The sequence below is a fragment of the Calidris pugnax genome, unplaced genomic scaffold, assembly GCF_001431845.1.
Source record: "Calidris pugnax isolate Ruff unplaced genomic scaffold, ASM143184v1 scaffold24, whole genome shotgun sequence".
Taxonomy (NCBI): Eukaryota; Metazoa; Chordata; class Aves; order Charadriiformes; family Scolopacidae; genus Calidris; species Calidris pugnax.
This window is the reverse complement of record NW_015090922.1, coordinates 7,745,447-7,766,369: the sequence shown is the minus strand read 5'-3', so window position 1 is coordinate 7,766,369 and position 20,923 is coordinate 7,745,447. Positions and strand designations below refer to the sequence as shown.

Sequence of the window (20,923 nt, the reverse complement as noted above, 5' to 3'; positions counted from 1 at the left end):
AAGTAAAGGAGGCAGAGCCTGGCTCAGCCCAGCAGCACCATTTACATCTCTTCCCCCTCCAGCTCAACCCAGTCCACTCGGGCTCAAACACAGAAACCCTTCTGCTGCCTCGGGAGAGGAGAGCAGGAGGCAGAGACCCTACACTCTGCTTCAGAGCACACTGACACCCAAATGCACATTGAGCCCTCCCACTGCACCCTAACACCAGGCAGCCCCCGTCTGTCTCTTCTCCCCTCGGAGAAGTGCACGTGAGCAAGGCCAGGGGACAGCAGGCTCCAAAATACAGCCGGCATAAAAGCTGAACCCCCTAAACACTCAGGCACAAGAATAGCCTGTCATGAACGTGCATGTTCATGTCCTTGCACCTTTTATTCCCCCTTGGGTTACAAGAACAGAAATTTAACTCCTTTGCGTTTTTGAAAGGGGACAAAATACAATGCAGAGTTACCCGGGCTCGTAGCTGCTTGCCCATCTAACCAATTTATCTTGCTGCATATTGTCAGTTCATAAAATATTCCCCTCGCTTCAGAGATTCATCTTAATCTCTTCAGTTTTACTTTGTGGTACTTACAACAAAACACCAAACATTGTGCTGCTCCGTGCCACTCTTCACAGTAAAAAAAATGAAAAACCACAGCTTCTTTTGCTCATATTTTCTGCCGTTTGATTTTTTTCCCTTTCTTGACTCCTGTTTACTAATTGTATTTTGATGTATATTGGAATGAAAGACTTTTTTTTTAAAAAAAAAAAAAAGTTTAAAGGTACTTAATCATATGTCACAGTCCATCCAATTCATATACGGAATTTCTATTGAGTTTCCTTCAGTTTGTCTTCCTACATCTTTCTCATAACAAGATGCCAGCAACTAAAAGCAATCATTAAGTTCAGCCCATACACAACTTATATATAAAAGAGCATATAATTCTCATCTCTGTATCCCCCATCTAGCTCTATTTCCAGATTTTGCTTACCCATTTTATTACACTAACGGATCTAGAGTTTGCTGAGTGCCTTTTGTTTTCTTAAATAGGGGGATTCTGGCTTACCACTTTAAGCTTTTTGACATGCCACATCACTGAAGAAACTGTAAAAGCATAAAATATGACTAGTCTTCATGGTACTTCTAAGAGGGTTTGTGCTAATCATCTAGATCCCAGTTGGCTTGAGAGGTGCACTGGTGAGCACAAACATTTCCCTAAATGTATGTAGAGTATTTTTCCTCTCAATCACGTTTCTTAGTTTTCTCCATTACAAAGAAATTACTGAGCAATAACAGCTTAAAAAAATCACTCATTATCAGTCCCCATATAATTTTCTTAAATGTTCAGAGCCTCCACGTACCTCCAGAAAGTTCTAAATGCATAAAGTCTGTTGAGAATCACTACTCAAAAAATTCTCACTATTCTCATTATATTTGTAATTGCTATCTAAAACATAATTAAGCATCATAACTGCTACTTTGCTGTGGAACAGATAGCATCATTTTCCTATTTCACCTGATTGTAAACTGAGTCAGAGAAAGGTCACTCAACATTTCCAAAGTGATCTTTGTTTTGATCAAGTCAATTTTAGACCTCTGGTTCAATACAGGCATTGAGGGAGCTCCAGAAATGTCCCAGTTTCCCTGATAACCAGATCCAAAATGTCTTCCACCAGACAATCAAAGATTTGGTCACCCCAAAATCAGACTTATCTGGCCATGAGTTTTCAGATAATCTCTATGGACACAACTGCCATCATAGGCAGGAGCCAAAGAATGTATTCAACTGCAGAGAATTTCACATTTATCAATAAAACTCATCTATCAGAGTTAATTAATACCGCAGCGCCACAGAGAAGTTTTGATGATTCTGCAGGTTAGCTATAAAAAGAGATTAAAGCTAAGTGAAGAGCCTGATGACGTACTTGTGGTTTCTGAAGCCGACAGTTTGTACTTAAGAAGACTAAATTGCCTTGTGTCCATATTTGTCTGTAGTTCTTGGTAGCATTGTTGTATTAAAAATAAAATAAAAAGACGAGTTTTATGCTGGGGGTTCTTTGTGCTTTATTTTGACTTTCTAATAAGCAATCAGACTGAAATGGAGTTAAACCCATGGTTACCCTAAGCCCTGTTAAATCAGCAGAAAAGGTATGAATCCAAACTAGAGGCAACAAACCCCAAAGCTCTTGTATTGAGATCTGCGTAAAGGCTGCAGGGAGAACAACTTCTTTGTGGTGAAACCTGTTTTCATATAGATCCTGTGCATCCTGGACTTTGGCTAGAAGATGGTGTCCCACAGCTGGGGTGGAGCCAGCCAGCGCTGCCAGTCTGACCTGGCTCCCGCTGTGGAACAGGCACGGGTCTGAGGGCCAGGAGAACTGCTAGGCAGAGCAAGGACTGGGAGACAACATGCAATTCTCCCCTGTTATCTGCCTTGCACTGTACAAACTCAAAAAATGCTGTTTTATCATGGAAATAAAGTCCTGGAAACACGCTCAAAAGATTTACCTTGAGTCAAGCAAAACGCTTCATTTTATTCCCAATGGTTTTCTTCCAGTTATATTGTTTTGTGGTTCCAAATTAAACCATTATGAAATGAAACACCTGACTTTGAAAATGTGAAAACAATTTTACACCATCATTTTTTCTCATCATGCTTTATTAGTCAAATTCAGCATGAAGCTGTGAATGACAAGTAGTCTCACATCTACCTTGGGGGAGGGGGAGAGGAAGAGAAGAGAGGGAAGGAGCAGAATAAGGATAGCACGAAGGAGTCTACAGGGAGCTATAAAATCATTAGTGTCACGGCAGAGGGCAGGGAACAGTTGCTCACCCTCTCTTCTGATAAAAGAATTAAGGGCTATCAAATGACATTAGCGGGTTCAAAACAAGAAAGGCAGCTCTTCTCATGCAGCTGGCGACTAACCTTCAGATCTCCTTGTCATACATGGGCCTTATTAATTTTTTAATTTTAGCTTTAAGGAGATTCAAAAGGTAACAGGACAGTCATAGAAGAAAAGCACACAGAGGCTTATGAAATACCAACAAACTGCTTTTGATCCTTTCCCCTAATTGGTTGGGTGCCAGGAGATTATTCCAAAAGGTACTGTGACATTTTCATCCTGCACTTGGGCTGTCCCCTAGACAGTACTGCTGGACACCCTCCAACGCCAGACACATGGCTAGATGGACCTCTGAGAGGAGAAAACACTTTGTGCTTGAACCTATGCTCTTAAGGAGGTTGAGTAAATATTCATCGTAAGTTACCAATCCAGCTAGAGCCACATAACTGTGGATTCCACAACTACTATCCCAGACCATGCTCATTTGTTTTTCTGCTTTATATAACTGATAGAAAAGCAGAGATCTCACTTTTATCTTCACCAAGTAATTTCACTGGCTTTGCAAAACTGCATTCCCCCCCCCAAATGAAGGTGGTTTAGAAACCGCGGCATTCAAATATATTCTCAAAAGATGTGCTGGTAAAACTGCAAGCCCAAGCACTCTCATTTATCAGGACAAACTGAATGATTGCATGCACAGTTCTGGAGCACAACTGCACCAAAGCCCTGCATGCTAATGCTTGCAGGCAGATAGGAATACAGAGTAACCCTGGAGCTGCCTCTGCTACCTAGTTTGAATTACAACATTTTAAGTCAGGTTTTCATCAGGTCTGAGTTTGCGTATCTTGAAATGTTTTAGGAAAAATAATTATTTGCACTTACTGGTATTCACGCACAATTTACTTTGCTTAACTGTTATATCAGAAATTCAGTAGACTGATAATATACTTTGGACTTATTAAGGAAAGGTACATATTTCCTAAGAACTTGATAAAAGCTTTTTAAAAAGGTAACTAACATAAAAAGCAGAGACTTCTGTTTCAGTCACAGTGTAAATTTAAAAATCCACAGTGTCAGTAAGGAAAGAAAGAGAAAGTAACCAAAAGTCTAGGGATTTAGACTTCACAGACTTTATCTTGACATGTTTTCTCCTATCATGTTGTTCTGTAATCTTGAAATTCTAATACGATGATACAAACCCTAGACAAGGGTCCTTGCAATGTCTCTGGAGTTTACTCCAGTCCTGCTTCTTCTGCACAGGAGCAGAAGCCAGAAAGAGATAAGATTTATTCCTTTTTAACAGTTCATAGGTCTATTAATTCTTATTAAGAAAACATATGACCCAAAAAGCCATGTACAGTCTCCCAGACTTTGTCAAAATCCTTCCTTACTTCATTGTTTCTAGGCTATGCACTGCCATCACACAAAGATCTGTGAGGAAAGTAGAATGATGCTGCAACAGGCACGAAATTTAAACGAGATTGTTATTTGCCGTACAAAAAGAAGAGGCTCAACATAACAGATTGCAGGAGCATCCCTTTGTGATTTTTGATATAATAAGCAATACTTGGTATTCAATCAGATATCTTTACAGTAACGCAAAAGAAGAACGCAACACAAAGGCGCAGAATCTCTTACTATTCAGGCTGACGCACAAGGTTAGAAAGAAAATCACAGTTCTATTTTTGGTGCCTGTGACGTTGAGTACATGGGGCGCATGTGAGCCTAACAACTGCCATTTACTGATTGCAAACATTTAGCAGGCATGCTGACAAACTCTTCATTGGAGCTCTGCACAGACTATGCCATGAAGGAGACTTGGCGTGAGAAGGAAAAGCTGCCTACCTCCTCACATTGTGATCAGGAGGCATGTCCACTGAGCACCCCCATCTCATCAGCACCCTGGGTCCCACTGCTCATTCTCAGGGCAGAGAGGGCTACACGTGCCATGGGGTCCCTGGAAAGTGGGAAGCTGCAATGGGCTGCAGCCAGAGAGGGACTCTTGTGTAGTCCGTTCCAACTCTTCCAAGTCTGTCTTCTTGGATGTGACTTGAGAACTTGCTGTGGGCTGCTGGCTGTCACTGTCACTAAGGAATAATGAAAAGGTCCTGAGCAACCTGCTCTAGGTCACCCTCCTTGACCACGGCGTGGTTGAAAAGCTGACCTGCAGAAGTCCCTTCCACCCCCAGCCAGTATGTAATTCAGTGGACAAGTGAACAGAGAGGAGAGTCACCAAGGTATGAGGGACCCTGGCACATTCCTGCATGCTGTATCTGAGCCTGTAATCGTAAGTGAGGCTTTAGGTACTTTCAAACCCCAAAGAAAGATGGTGAACGGAAGCTCACTATGGAAAAGCTCATCCAGCCCTTGCTCTTCTCCTGAAGGAAAATGGAGTACCGCAGCTGGGTACAGCACCAACCAAACTGTCCTTGGAGATTCACAGATTAGACACCCCTATTCCAGGTAATTAATTCTCAATCTCACACCAAGAATTCAACAGAAATAAAAAGTATTTTAATATAGTGGCTGCACTGGAGACAGTAGAACTGTGTTGCTTGGAGCTCCTTTAGGGTGACAGAGCTCTGCCTCACTGTCTGAGCTGTACCTGAGCCTGGCAGCAGACTCTAGCTCCAGCCAGCACATAGAGAAACCTCTAAAGGACACAGTGCCCTGCTACAACTCAAGGCCAAAGTCAAACTGCCACAACAGCACCAGGCAACAGTGAAATTAAATTGCAGTCCCTCACTCTCTGCAACTTTACCATCAGACAAATGACATCACCACAAATTAGGCACTGTGGATATATATAAAGTCAAGGTCAATTGTCTCTGCATAAGGTTGTCCGGCTAGGCATAGGATTGCAACTAAAATGACTCAGAGATTTCTATAATTCAAGATTTCAAATGACAGTTTTTAGTGATGTATCACTAAAAGACACACTAATACTGTGCAAAAATGGCTACAAAATGCAGGTTTACTTTGTAGGTTTCTAGTCTAAGAGGTATTATGGCTTGCTGGAAGTGCCACTTGACTGACAGACTCTTTTTCAGGATCTAGCTTACAAAGAAGCCGCCCCAGAAATTGCCTGAAGACCTAGACTAGGAATCTGGCCATCTGGATTTAGGTCCTGTCAGTCACAGATTTCCTGTGTGAACTTGGGCAGGTCATTTAATGTCAAGAGATCAAAAATAAGAAAGATGCAGCTTAAAATTATTAATAAGGTTAAGGAACTTTTATGGGAGACTGTACTTTGACAGGCCTAGGAAATCCTACAAGGTACTGAACTCCTTTGTAACTTCCAACTCTTCAGACAGAGAGACTAATTCCCCATCACTACAACAGGAATCGTGCATCATCTGCCTTAACCTGTTTTGCTTCAGACCAATATTTTTTCCATACTGACTGCTCCTTGCAGGCAGCAATAGGCAAGTCTGAGGGTCTCAATTTGCTACGGACATTTCACTGTAACTGAGTTGGTATAAAGAAATATCATCATCACAGCCACTGCCCTCAGTGAGGACACAGTTAAGCAGGAACTTTTCAGCACCTTGCACTAACAGTGCTGCCCAAAACCAACTTTTTAAAATGAATTCTGGAGTCGGAATGGTGTCAGACAAGTAAATAGCCAGCCCTGGCGTATTTTGTGTTCTGAACCAGGTCTCTTCAAGATGAAAAGCAAAATAAGCCTGTTCTGAATGGCACAGCTTTGACCAACTCAGCTATCTCAGAAATTCTATCCTTTCCTCTCCAATGCTGAGCTTATTTACTCATCTCAGTTAATTCTTAATTAGACTATAGACTGATACACAATGCAAAATTTCTAATTACTGTAGATCACCAATGCAAATCTCCAGTGTCATAATCGTTTGTGATAACAGAATATCTAACCTCAACTTTTCACTGAATTCCCAAGGAATGTAAAATCTTGCTTACTTTCCCATCTTCGCCTCAGCTCAGTAACTTCCAGGGGTACATTAAAATCTTTTAAGTTCTAGGGGAAGATCCTTGTAAAATCTGCTGTCCTTTGGTATGGAATTATTTCATATTGGAAAGGCAAAGCCTACTTGCATAGGATACGAAGGTCTCCTAAGGGTCAGAAATGCCAATAGAAAAAGTACCCTCGCAAACCTTTCAAACTTCAGTCTAAAGTTGATAGCTCTTTCCCCGACCTTTTCTAATAATAATAGTGCCACATCTGAAAAAAAATAAAATGTAAATATACAGTGAAAAGTGAGAATACCCAACTCTCCCCCAAAGGAGGAGAGAAAGAAGGTATGTTGGTTTCATTGCCAAATGCCCTAGACAGGGAGCAAACCCTACACTGAAAACGTAACTCAAGAACCCTCCCAGAATCAGAGAAAACAGAGGAGAAGGAGGAACAGCAGCATGTCCCACAGCTCACAGCAAGACTCCAAAGATCTGGCAGACCAGGGAAGGGGAAAAAGGCAGCAAGAGACGACAATATTTTTTTTTTGTAGGGAAAATTACATGCAACAATTGAATCTATCTGCTTGTTGATGCCAAAAAGGGGAAGACCTCACTAACCTGCTTTCCACTCCAGCTCCTTTCTCAATCTTGCTTCCCAGTGACCTCTTGTCCCTTGCTCATACCCAATGGTGCTCATCAGACTGGAATTCCCCTAACCAATCCTCTCTCTTTCTGCCAGGTTAGTCAACTGAATGGGCCTGCAGCGGGGTCTGACCAGACACAAAGTAAGTGTGCAGCCAGAAACAGGGAAAAGGAGACAGCAGGAGTTGCTCCCCTCTCAGCCACTGAGGACTGCTAGATCAGGTTAAGTCACCTCATGCAATTTTAAGTTACTTGAAGCTACTCAAGTTTCTAGATTATTAATTTTATTTCAAAGGAAGTGCCTCAAAGGAAGAACAACCTGAGAAGCCCTCTGTGTAACTTTTGGGATTAATGGTATGTTCCAGAATGACACACAGGAGAATGCATTTTTAGAAGATTGCAGCACTCCTTGAGTACAGAAAAACCATCCCGCTGAAAAAGCATACAGAAAATTTTCCTACAGTTATGAAATTTTATCCATTCTTCATTGTTCAATGGAGATGCAAAGCTGGATTTTTATTGTGAATTACTAACATCTTTATTTCTATATATATACAGAAAAGCTCCATTTTTCTTAATACTCACAAAACCTTCTTAGGTATGAGATTTCATGGAAGGAGTTGCATGAATGGCTTTCCCAGAAGAGTGGAATGCCTAACAGGGCAATAAGACTGATAATAGGTCTCCAGCACTAAAGAAATGAGCACAGATAATGCAGAAGAACTGTTCTAGGGAAGGAAGGCAATTCAGAGAAGACTTCAAAGTGATTTCCTTGCAGTTCTCAATACTATTAAGGGGTCATAAAAAAGAAACTTGAATAAAGATAAGACAGATAAAACAAAGAGGGTGAAGATTAAAGAGCTACTAGGAATGGAAAGGACAGAAGTTAAAAGCAAAAAGAAAAGTGGTTATCTAAATTTTTTAATGCACCAAGTACCAGGACATTGATTGAAAGAAGACGCGTCGGTCGTTCCAAGAGACACCATCCCTGCTGTGTTTGCCCCAAGAGCCAAAGTCATTACCTGGAATTATCATTAGTAAGAGGAAAGAGCCAGTACCCACGGGCTTTCCCTTGTTCAGCTCAGCTCGACCAGTAGGTGTCACAGCACTCAACGTTATCGTTGTACAGCAATTTCAGTCCACATAGGTGTTTAGTTTGAAGAAAGCTAAATTACTGTAGTTAAAATAAATCGGGTTTAATTAAAAAAAAAAAATACAAAAAGAAGTCGTCATTAGTCTTTTCTATGACTTTCTATCAGATATTTCAAGTATCCTTAAAGAGCTTGGAAAAAATGCAAACCAAACAGATTGCCAAACATGTCAGCAAATACCACCACTCTTACACCTGCACTTAGGGCTTTAGTGAGGCATTAAATGCTCTGTGCTGGCACAGGTAAAAAGAACAGAGACGCTTACTGCCCCCTCCCCAATTGTATTAGCCAGCCTATCTGGCACGCAGGGCTGAGCTTTGTTCCCAGACCTGCCTGGTCCACAAACTACAGCTAGAAAATGCCAGGCTGTCATAATACGAACGTAAAGCCAGAGCAGCATGAGTTGCAGTAGAAAGAGAATTTCAAGGCAATTTTAAAAATTCTGTACTTCAAAAGAAATGGAAAACAAACATCTGAGAGAGCTCCTTGCGTTTAGCTTCCTTTTTCCTGGTGTGTATGCTTCAGCAGCAAAACTTTGGGCTGAATGTTTTCCTACCCTTCCCCAGCACTAAGAGAAGCAGATGGGCTCTAATCATGCTCCAATATAGCAAAGAAGAAGAAAAGCATATGATGGCATCCCCCATCATGAGTCTGCCTTTATGCTTGCCAGTCAGCTGTGCACATATAAAGCGATCATGACTTTGTTTGGCATTTCCTCTGGAACATATGGTGATTTACTATGCAGTTTCCAGCCTGTATTGACACTGTTTTGAATTGCACTTAAATCCTTCTCTACTACACGCACAAACATAAATAGATGTGTTTTATGTTTAGGGGCATGTCTACCTGATAGCAGGAGGGTCCTGCCAATAGCTATACAGCAGCTGCTGAAAGCCTTTCTGTCCCCAGTGCCTAGGGGTTTAAGTGGGAGGAAATGGCTTTGTATTTTGGGGGAGACCATGGCAACTTGCTACAAAGCAAGACAGTTTTAAACAGACCACCTGTGCCCACAGGACCCCCACTGCTTGGCTGAGCACACAAAATGGTTTATATTTATCAGTATCCAATACTGCTCTATCCCTTTCTGCCTAGTCCCACTGAGTAGTGGGTTGTATAATGATCCAAAAATAGATCACTAAAATATGAAAATTATTAGACATACTTAATAATAATCCCTGCAGCTACAACATTTTTCATAGCAGGCAACTGGCTGGCAGATTACACAATTTAACATCCAAGATGTGAGTCAGAGCAAAAAAGAGGGAAGTTATAAGCACATCAGTTAAAAAGCCCCACAGATTTTGGCAGCGCTCAGTACATTACCAAGATACAGCAACTGAGACAACTGGATCTTCAAAAACTGCAACTTTGGAAGAAGTAACAGTTTTATTTTCTTACTTGTAACTAAAGAGACCATCCAACAATTAACCTTCTCATGCCAGAAAATATTTTTTTTTCTTTTTTATCTTAAGCCACATTAATATGAAGAACATGTTAGATTTAGCAGTCTGGGATTTCACTCAAATTTTGCAAAATCGAGAGAAATATCAAATAATATGTCCTGTGAAACATCAAGATTGGATAAAACAAGAAAACTCATTGGATTGCCACTGTGTTGTCTGCCGATCTTTACATAGTTGTATTTGTAACACTCTTGAAATATTTAAGAGAGCAAACAGAGTTTGTCTTTTAAAAGACAGAAGTAATTCCAGACCTTTTAGCCCTTCACTCCTAGGGAAAATAACCATACTGTCCGCAAGATGCATCTCATCAAGAAAATGTAATTATGTATAATATTAGATGGGACTCTACTTCACCTTGCTTTTAAGAAGCTATTACAATTTGCTGTTCTTGGTGCATAGACTCCACTTTCTTTAACTCAAACTAAGAAACCTTACCAAAATAAATCACAATACCAAACATACACTTACTTCTCCAAGGAAAAGAGATAAGAAGGAATAAACTACATATGGCGGATGTTGAGATGTTAGTGGTTTTGCTTTATGTCTCACCAGAAGACACTGGGATAACATGGTGACAAAGGCAGAATGAGAGCCTGTGTAAACCTGAACAGAACTAAAGTTAAAGAAAAAAAAAAAAGGTAAATATACTATTGCTATTTTAGTGGTACAAGAGCTAAAACTAATTTGGTGAAAATAGGTTATTAATAGCACTTTTAGAGCCTGAAAAAGTGTTGCGCAGGCAAGAAGCCTGCCTTTAAACGTTAGAGTGCGTTAAGCAAGCCAGATAAGAAGCACTCATGATTACTCAAGGTACTCAGGTTAGTGGTTCACTCACCTGAAGCTCCCACGCTTCTGTGAAAAGCTGCTGACTACCGGCTTGGAGATCTGAGAAAACTTACTAAGAACCAAGAATGACATGAACAAGAGTGCTTCAAAGTATCACATTCAGTCATTAAAACATTGATTTCAACAACGGCATTATCAAAACAGATTTATAAGTTAAAATTAGACTATTGTTGTCTTCCAAAGACCCTGCTCCAATCTCGCCTAATGCTGCATGCAGAGAGATCCCCTCTTAATGGGGGTAAGAAAAAGCTTCAGTGCTCTGTATTAAATAGCTTTCTAGAGACAAGTCGTAGCCTTGTAACACGGGCTCTCACAATATAACTCACTCCAGGTTGCAGGGGGGAGATGTTCTCTGGAAAGCACCAGTTTCAAGGGAAATCAAAGCAGGAGCTCCTGCCTGGGTGGCAGCACTAGAATCATAATCAAGGAAATAAAAGGAGCTTGATGGAACCCTAACAAGCGTGAGTCAATGTATTTCAGGCTTGTCTGCCATCAGGAAAGGCAGAGACACTTCACCAGTGCCCAATAAAAAGAGCCATTTAATTTCCAAGGTCTAGCAAGCAGCTTGTTCCAAATCTGTTGTTTGCTTCGTTGGAGTATAAAACAAAATCAAAATTAAATCATTTGTCTGTTTCTCTAAATCACTTAGGATGTCTAAAGGCAATTGAAGCTTTTTAATAGTAAACAAAGAATATTTGTATTGCAAAACAATCTTTACCAATTAACATTATGCTATTTAAGAAAGTCTTTCTGAGCTATTTTCTTGTTCACTCTCTTTCTGCACTAAATGCAGGTTACAATATCTATACCCTGAAGGAAAAATAGAATGGGAAGCTTTCTAAAGCAATGATGATTAGAGTGGCCTAAGATAAGCATATGGGAACAAAAGTGCCACTGATCCAGCAATAGCCCAGTAGAAGCTAACATTAGCTACCTTTACACTGTATCCGTTACAGAAGTAATTTGTTAAGATCATTATTATTATTAAAAGACTTCTTTCCACCCTACTCCTATCTGCTCACCTTTGCCTTACTGACCATGCAAAGAGTTGCTTCAACATGTATAAAAATAAGGGGACAAGAAACGTCTGGTTAAAGAAGGATCAGAAGTTCTTCAATAGAAGCATTCTCCACTGAGGTCAGATCCATTTCAGGAGGCTCCCAACCTTAAGAATTATTCCTAGTTGTCTGTTGTACTACTCCATGAACCACAAAATACCCTGTACCGAATTGTGCAGGATTTCAAAGTAACAGTTCATGCTTTGAACAGTTTGAACAGCAACGTCCGAATAGCTCAGAAGAACAGTAACCCTTTTTAAAAAGCTTATTTTCTTCCAGATCAATTAACATTGACACTCCTACAGTAAAATTAACAATATTCTATGTCACACTGACCTTTCAGAACACTCCTGAGTACTGCATATGGAAGATGGCCTCAGGCTGGATCATGAATGTTGTCTTCTCTGCAGCTGCCAACCTGGTATCTCCAGCAGGTCTTCAGTGCATTCCTGAGAGGGCACCTATTGCCATAGATACCACCATCCTTTGCAGCTAAGCCAATTTAGTCCACACCACGCACACTCCCATAACACAAACCAGTCATACAGCAGGGGTCCTGACTAGCTCTGCTACCTGCCAGCATCTCTTCAGACAAGGTGAGGGGAATGGAGAAAGAAATCAGAACTAGGAGAGATTCAGATCTGTGAAAGAGACATCAGCCTTCCTCGTCTGCCTCCCAAAGGCCCATCAGGGGCTGTAGCTGAAAAACCAATCACCACTGACATCTAAGTGCTTGTCCCAGCAGACCAGTCTGCTCACATGGGGGCAGAAGTCCCCTTCCTCAGGCTCTAGGCTCCAGCACTGGTGCTCTCTTCTCCTGAGAAGGTGCTCTCACAACTCAGCAATATGACAGGACTCACAGAGCATGAGATGTACCATCTGTCTGAATGGACACAGCTGGCCCAGGTCACCTTCAAAGGCTACTCAGAAGGCGTGGGGCTCACCTGCTGGTTGGTAGAACGGAGCAAAACACACATGCAGAGTGAATCTCAAGGGAAAACGTGACCTGGCGATGTACCCAGGCAGGGGCAGGCGGCGTGGTGCGCTGAGACCGGCTCAGCACATCCCGCGCTCACACACGGTTGCTAAGGGAGTCTGGGTAGTCTGACAAACACATATTCGGCACTCATCCAGCAACTGTGGAGCAGCAGCCTCCAGCACAATCACACGCTGTTTCTCTAAGGTGGGAGGACTGCAGGGTGCAAGTGTTACATATCTCTTCTGGTCCTTAAAGCAGTTTTGTCACTCATGTTCACATGGGAGGAGCAGCAGGATCAATCATGCACCGTTTGGAAATACCAATTAAGACTTAATTAAGATTGCTTTTGATGATCACCATGGCACAGGCCAAGCAGCACAAACTGCCCAGTGGGAGAGGTGGGTTCCTTATCCATTTGCACGGCTCCTGAAGAAGCACGTGGGGTACCCCTGGTTCTAGGACACTTCATAGTAGCGGTGAGACACGATGCAGCCTGCACCACTGTGGTCTCAGGTCAGACTTTCTCAAAGGCGCTGTGTTGGTAGGGTTAGACTAGGGTACTAGAGCAACCTTGGATACTAGGTCATCCAGATAGCTGAGAAAGCACCTCAAGTACAGCAATGTCACTAGAAGGTGCTCTTGACTTCTTCATCTCCTGTTGGCTGCTTTAATAATATTCCTCGGGGATTATGAGAGCTGTATTGCAACTTCTGTTGGCAGCAAGGAGTGGCAGATAGGCTGTCAAATGATGCAATCAGAAGGGTTTCTTTGGTGGCCAGCTAGCGGAAAAGTTGATGAATAAGACAATTTGGGGTTGCCCTTTGTTGCTTTAACTGTGTCCACCTGGTCTAGGAAAATATTGGAACAGAATGAGCTGACTCTGTTCCCAATCACCTACTGCTGTCCTATTGCTTTGTGGATCACATACTACCAGCTGCTCCATTCATCCATATTTTTCCACCCTTCTCCATGGAGAGATGCCAGACGCTCCATTCTTTCTCTCCTGCCTCTTTCTCTGTTTAACTTGCTTATCTACTGAGAGGCTCTCTTTGTACATGCAGTATTCAACAGGGGAAGAGGGACAAGCTTGTGTTCCAAGTACCATTTTTCCAGTCTCTCTTGGCCACCTGTTTTTGCTCACTCATATGCTTCCTTTAGCACACTTTGTATGTACTATTAAATACTTATTTATTCATAGGGTGGTTTGTTTTTCAGACAGAGAGCAGACACAAAGGCCTTTTACAAGACTGCAGCACAAAATTTGAGTCTACTCTTCCACTACACGTGGCATAATTCAACATATTACCCTACATGCTGCAGACCTTCAAAGTTCTTCTATGCTGCGTACAGCATATGGCTAGAAAATCCTGGTTCTGGCCCTCACCATCACTGAGCGACACTGTACAATTCATCAAGTCACTTAATCATCCACATTTGATTTTCCCTTCACTTAAGGACAAGAAATTACCCAAAATCTTATAAAAAATAAAGAAACAAAATTCCATATGAGATCTTTGGATGAAGGGCTCCATTTGTATACCTTAAAATGTTCAGTAAGGAAATTCCAACATGCAAGAAAATGACAACATTATTAAAGGTAATCTGGCAGGGGCCTTATTCTACAAAATACGCTTTTTTGAAGTGCTCTGCGGTGACAATGATGGGGTTTGGAAAAATCTTGCTGATTGGAAAATGTGGTGAACCCAGCAATATGCAATATTGAATGACAGATTTTCAGAGAGCACAGTAAGAAACACCTTCTCAGTATTTTTGAAGTTATGCCTTCATATCACTAATAAATATGCTAGATATCATAAAACTAACAGAGCAATAACAAATTTAGAAAAACTGTCATAAATTTCTAGAATATATTACAAACCAGAAGCCACAAGTTTTTCAAACTCCCTTCATGGCTGCATCTGTTACAGGATGGTTTGGGTATGAACGATGAAACCCATTTATTAACTGTCTTGATTGTCAAAACCAAATTACAGTTTTGAATGTAAACAACAAAGAACATCATAATGCTTTTCTGTTAAAGGATAGAACTGTTCCCAAATGACATCCCAAACAAAAACTTTTCATTATTACTTCTTCCACTTACTCCAATGCATTTGTCATTGGAGTCAATGTGAATCCCTCTTTCAGAAAGGGCAGGATAATCAATGAAAGCACGTAAGACACCGGACTACCTGATACAGCTTTTACTCCTACAAGACTTGTTGCTTGAGCAATTTGAAAAATGCAGGCAAGGGAAATCAAGGACTAATAATATGTTTCTAGACAACACCAAATTTCTAATTATAAAGCCATTAGCCATTTGTTACAGCTAACGCTATTTTCTTCCTCTGCTATTGCTTTGTATCTTAAGATAAGCAAAGGTTACAGCATCCTCATGTTTCATTTCTAGCCTAAACCATCTGATCATGTATGTGATGGAAGTCAACAGCAATTTTGTTTTTGTTAATCAAGATAAGAACTGGCCATAAACAACATCTTTCCTGTTACTGTGAAGTAACAGTGAAACCTCAGAAAAAAATTTAAAATTGCCCACCCTCTTGCTTAGAGGAAGACCGTAACGTGCCTCACTTCTGCAACAGTGCAAAGAATGCTAGAGTTTCCATAACGTATTCAAATTTTGTATAAAAAAAATCAGGCATCAACCTTAAAGACCAGAGACACAGATGTATCTATTCTGGTCAATCTTGGTACATTATTAGCTCTCTTAAAAAATAATGTTCTGAGATTTTTGTGGGTTTTTTTGTTTGGGCTTTGGGGTGGGTTTTTTTGAAGAATAAAGGAAAAAGATTTCCAAAAGGGGAACACAATTCTGCATTTTCACACGAAGACGATACTTATGACAGTTTACAAAGTAAATAATCCAATGTGTTACAAAATTATTTTGGCAGAAATTTTCTTGGATTCTCTAGTGTCAGCTGTGTAAATGAATCACAAAATTAATTTGTTTTGTGGTATATTTATTACAGAGCATACGGGAGAAATGACCAGGCATGAAGTTTGTCAGATGGTGGAAGCACATCCTCTGAAACTTTAAAATGAAGGCATAGTACCTTTGGATGAATTGCAAGAAAAGCCCACATTGGGCTGGCTGCATGATTCCTGGGGACCTGACATACATGTGGTTTGCTGAAGTCACAAGACTTGGAACAAAGCATGTGTTAAGCATTTTCCTTTCTGTATTTGGAAAAGCCCCCAGAAGATGGTGACAGAAAGAAGAAACACCTAAGTATATGGTAACAAAAGCACATAATATTCAAGTCTCAAATATTACTTTAATTGAGTGTCAGATTTTCACATTCATAAAGCTGTACTAATTAAAAATGGATTTAGCAGACTTAGCTCCTGATAAAAATCTGGTGAAAACATTATGCAGTCTCACAGCTGCATACAGGGGCAATGGATTTGGACCCATGATTAATTAAGACCACTTCATGTCCAGCTGCACAGTTGTTTGTGGATAGCACTATTCCAAGTCCAATATGGACAGGATTTTGGGACACTAACTATACTCAGAGTAGCCTACCACCGTATGATCCTGCTTCAGTTGAAGGAGATACTACCAAACTCTGTCTGTATATAAGTGCCCTTACACAAGATACTGAAGTTCACATCCCATTTTGGAATGTAATAGGTAGAAAGAGAAAATGAATGGGAACATAAAAAAAAGTGACAGCAAGATGGAGAATACTGACAATGTTTTAAAGTGGAGCTGAGTGTAAGTCCCATCTGCAGTTCACTAACTTAGAAAAATTGCTCTAAAAACATTTAGTACATTCATTTGCATTGGGCTTTAATATTTTTCGTCAGTGTCAGGTACCACATTTCTGTTTGAAAAGCTGAATCCAAACAGGTGTTTGATACAATAATGCACTTCCTTTTGAGGAAGGAATCATTCACAGCTTGAGGAACAACCCCGTTGCCTGCTGCAAAAATAATACCAAATAATGAGGGGCTGACTCATGATCCTACTCTCAAAGTATTTCAGTAAGTTCTTATGCTGAACCACACCCCAACACAATGCCCTCCTTAGCACTTGACTTGTGGCAACAGTCGGTAGCTACGGTCACAGCAGGTGATTGGCAAGGTGCCCTGTCAAGGTTTGTTTGCAATTGGTTCATTCCCATGATGGTAAAGCTTACTGGATTTCAGATTCAAAAACTTTCACAAGGCCACACCTAGTAGTTACTCCACATTCAGCAAACACTCCAATGTCACACTGGAACGGGCAGCAGCCTGTAAAGCAGGTTGACATCAGACACCACATTACCTCTATGACACTCTTGCAGAAGGCTTGAGACTAGGGAATGTGGCACACTCCTGGCTTATCCACACCCCCAAGAAGATAATTGTTCAAAGGCAACTAGAAGGATGATTTTCAAGGATGGATACAGGAAAAACGTCAGTTGTGTAAACACGTAGGATAGTTTGGCACAAATACTGTAGGCACCTCCCATTGTTCATAACTCAAGTTGGGAAATTGCTTTGTTTCACACACAATCTTAACAGCATTTCTTATTTACAGTAAGCTACTTGTTTTATGCCCATCATGGTGCATATCAAAGACACTTCTTGGAGGAGCTGTGGAGACCCGGCTCAGGTACGCAAAAAGGAAAAGGACCTCCTTTGTCTTGCTGTCCAAGAGTTCACAGTTACAATGAAGGTCTCAACATTTAAGCAAGAAAACAGAGGGCCTGTAGGTAGGATTTGATCAGGAGCAGGGATCATAAAGTCTCTATGCAACATTAGCAGTAACGTCCAGAATTTTATTCTTTTTTTTTTTGTAAGGGGTTCTTTTTTCAGCTTTCATTGGAGAGCTGAGGAAAGGAACAATCTCAGAACTTAAAATATAAAGTTTGATTGCTCAAGAGTGTAGGTTTGCCACTGTAACAACATATTGCACAGCTATCTACATTCTCTCCCCGTCACCGAGTGCCTTGGACAGGTTGAGATTTTGGATTTGCAGTCCTATGAGTTTGGCTTTTAGTGACCTCAGAGAAGACCAGAAGAAAGCTGTTATGCCAGGAAATCACATCCTTTTACTAAGAGTTTGTCCTAGAGTCAGCTGCTTCCCAGACCACAGGCACCAGAAAAAAAATTAATTTTTGTAAAAAAATTATACAGGAGGGTATTCGGTCACTGTTCTGCCTTTGGCTTGGTCAGTAATGCTCCACTGTGTGTGAAGCACGAGGGTATATCAGAAAATACAATCAGCAGGGCACAGTGGTAGCCAAGCCATTGACATATATTAGTTCAGTTATAATATATGATAGAACATGGTGCATACAGGTAAAAAAGCCTGGGCAATAGTATCTATATATTAGAAAAAGTGCATAATATTAGAATTACTTGAGAGATTCAGCAGTATGTCAGTCATTATACATGTATATACACATGTACACACAGAGGGATGACAGGTACCAATAAGAAATATATTTTGTTTTATAAATTAGAAATACAAAGAGATTTTGAAACTCTGGCCACTCAGTCATGGCAACCAGTAGAAGACAGACTTCTATCTTTGGAGAAAGGGTAGGAGCTCTTTGAATTCCCATGGAACACCCCCTTCCTCTTTACCAGCATGGTCCAAAAGCTGACTAAGGCACCTCAGCACACTTAGCTGTGAGCAGGTGGCAGTGTACCGTGCACACAGTGAAAAGGAGAATAACACTCTACACAGACAGACTGCTGTTCAGCCCCCCTTGTGCATCTGTATCACACTTCTATTCATCTAAGTCAACACAATAGTAAGAAAAACATGAGTTTAAGCTAAGGACTGATCCTTCTTACTGTAAAAACGCTAGTGAACATTTCACTGTTTTCACAAGGAAGACCAGATTCCCAGACTGTGGAAGAGCAATTACACTGTCTTTCAGATTACCATCTTCTGTCCCTGGTGGTAGGCCAACATTTAGAATTTCCCCAGTTCCTAGGAAATTTGTTTTCTATTTTGAAAAGGCTTAGGGGAGCTATTCTGGGGAATCCTCATACACGCTGCATAACCTTTATCTATATTAAAATTATTTTTATCCTTTAGTCTATGTGGGTGGAGGAGGGTAAAAATCAAAGTAATCCATTTTCTTCTATTGGGATAAACAAGCTGGTGTAGGTGGTTGTGCATGATAAAAAACCCTTTTTTAAATGCTAACTTTCTATTACTCATGTGAAAATATCTTCACAAAAGCCAAATGTGCCTTTTCTTGTTTTTTTTTTTTTTTAGGATTGAAATAGTCTGAAAACAAATTTTATTTCACCATCAACCTTGTTAACTGTATTTTTCATCTACTCGGAATAGCTTTACCGTATATGGGAAGAGTTTATGAATACTACAGATTTTGAAAAGGTCAGAATTTTTTTCCTTTATATTTAAGGCTGCGTATTTTATGGGTCATTGAGAAAAAAACCCTTTCAAAACCAATTCAAGTGCATCTACTCAAAGCGTGATAAAACAAACAAAATATCAAATCCCATTTCTGGATTAATGAATGAGTGCTTAACCTCAATTTCAAGTTGACCAGAACTTGTTGCATTTGCCACATTTTTTTTCCAAGTACTGACATGTAATTGGAATGTCTTTCATTGATACAACATTGACATAGTTTTCCATACTTAGAAAACACATTGGGAAACAGCTAGAATTCTAATTTTATAAATTCAGTTTGTACAAATTTAATTTCTAATTCAGTTATCAGAAAGCAAATCATCGTTAAGTATGTAGTGACTCTAGTGCCCAGTGTGGGAAAACCTATAAATCTACAATAGCAGAAAACATGAAATATTCTCTTACTGAAGATACTTCAAGGCAATTATGGTTTTAGTATCAGCTTTGTAAAAAAATCATATTCTTCTATTTTAAGTTGAATTGTAATTCAAAATTCCCTCTTACCAGCTCTTCCATCAATTTATTTTATTGAGGGTTATTAATATCTATTGATCCCAGGGTTACTTTTAATAGGATTTACTAGTGAATCTTACTAAATTTCAACAACTTCATATTCCTTTGCAGAAATACACATCTTTTTTCATATGGTATAGTAAGTTATTTCTTTATAGCAATTGTACAAACATTATACTATAGTATCTAAATTTATGTCAAATTGCTCATTATTCATAGCAGAAGGCATCTCAAGTGATGAATTAATCAAATCAGTTTAAAAGGGATTAGTCATTTAAGAGTATTTTAAAGAAGCATTCTGCTACTTAACCACATAGATTAATCTAAGTTACAGCTAAAATTTACATGAAAATGTAAATGTACATGAAATTTATATGAAAATATACTAACACAAGCAATAGTTTTGTTGTCTGTATTGAGTTTAGGTGGCAAGGATTTGGTAGCAGAGGGGCTGCAGGGGTGGCTTCTGTGAGAATACACCAGAAGCTATCCCCATTTTGGACAGAGCTTGTTCTAGTCGGCTCCAAGACAGACCTGCCACTGGTCAAAGCTGAGCCAATCAGCGATGTTAGTAGTGCTTCTGTGATACCATATTTAAGAAAGCGTAAAAAACACTACACAACAGCAGCACCAAGAGAAAAGTGAGAATATGTGAGAGAAATAACTATGCAGACACCAAGATCGGTGAAGGAGTGGGAAGAGGTCATCCAAGTGCTGAAGCAGAGATTCCCCTGCAGCCCATGGTGACAAACATGGTGAAGACCATCATGATGCAGGTTGCCCCGCTACTGTCATTATCCTACTCTGATTAATTGGTAATAAATTAAATTAATTACCCTAAGTCAAGTTTATTTTGCCCATGACAGTAATTGGTAAGTGCTCTCCTTGTCCTTATCTTGACCCATGAGCTTTTCATCCTATTTTTCTCCCCCTGTCCTGTTGAGAAGGGCTTGGTGGGCACCTGGCAACAAGCCAAGGTCAACCCACCACATTGTCTTAGAACTTCCTAGTTAATTCTGTCTTCTATTGTACAATTTCAGCCCCACTATGTAAACTACTTGTGTGTAGCCAGATCTTCCTCTGTATAAGCACAGGACCCTAAGGATCAAGGACGTATAGAC

General features: G+C 40.3%; 1 protein-coding gene across 3 annotated transcripts in view; it reads right to left on the bottom strand.

Annotated features, from left to right (window-relative positions):
• Window positions 1-20,923, bottom strand: part of KCNH1 (potassium channel, voltage gated eag related subfamily H, member 1) — a 174,714-nt gene that overhangs the window by 51,649 nt on the left and 102,142 nt on the right. The gene's annotated exons all lie outside the window — the stretch shown is intronic.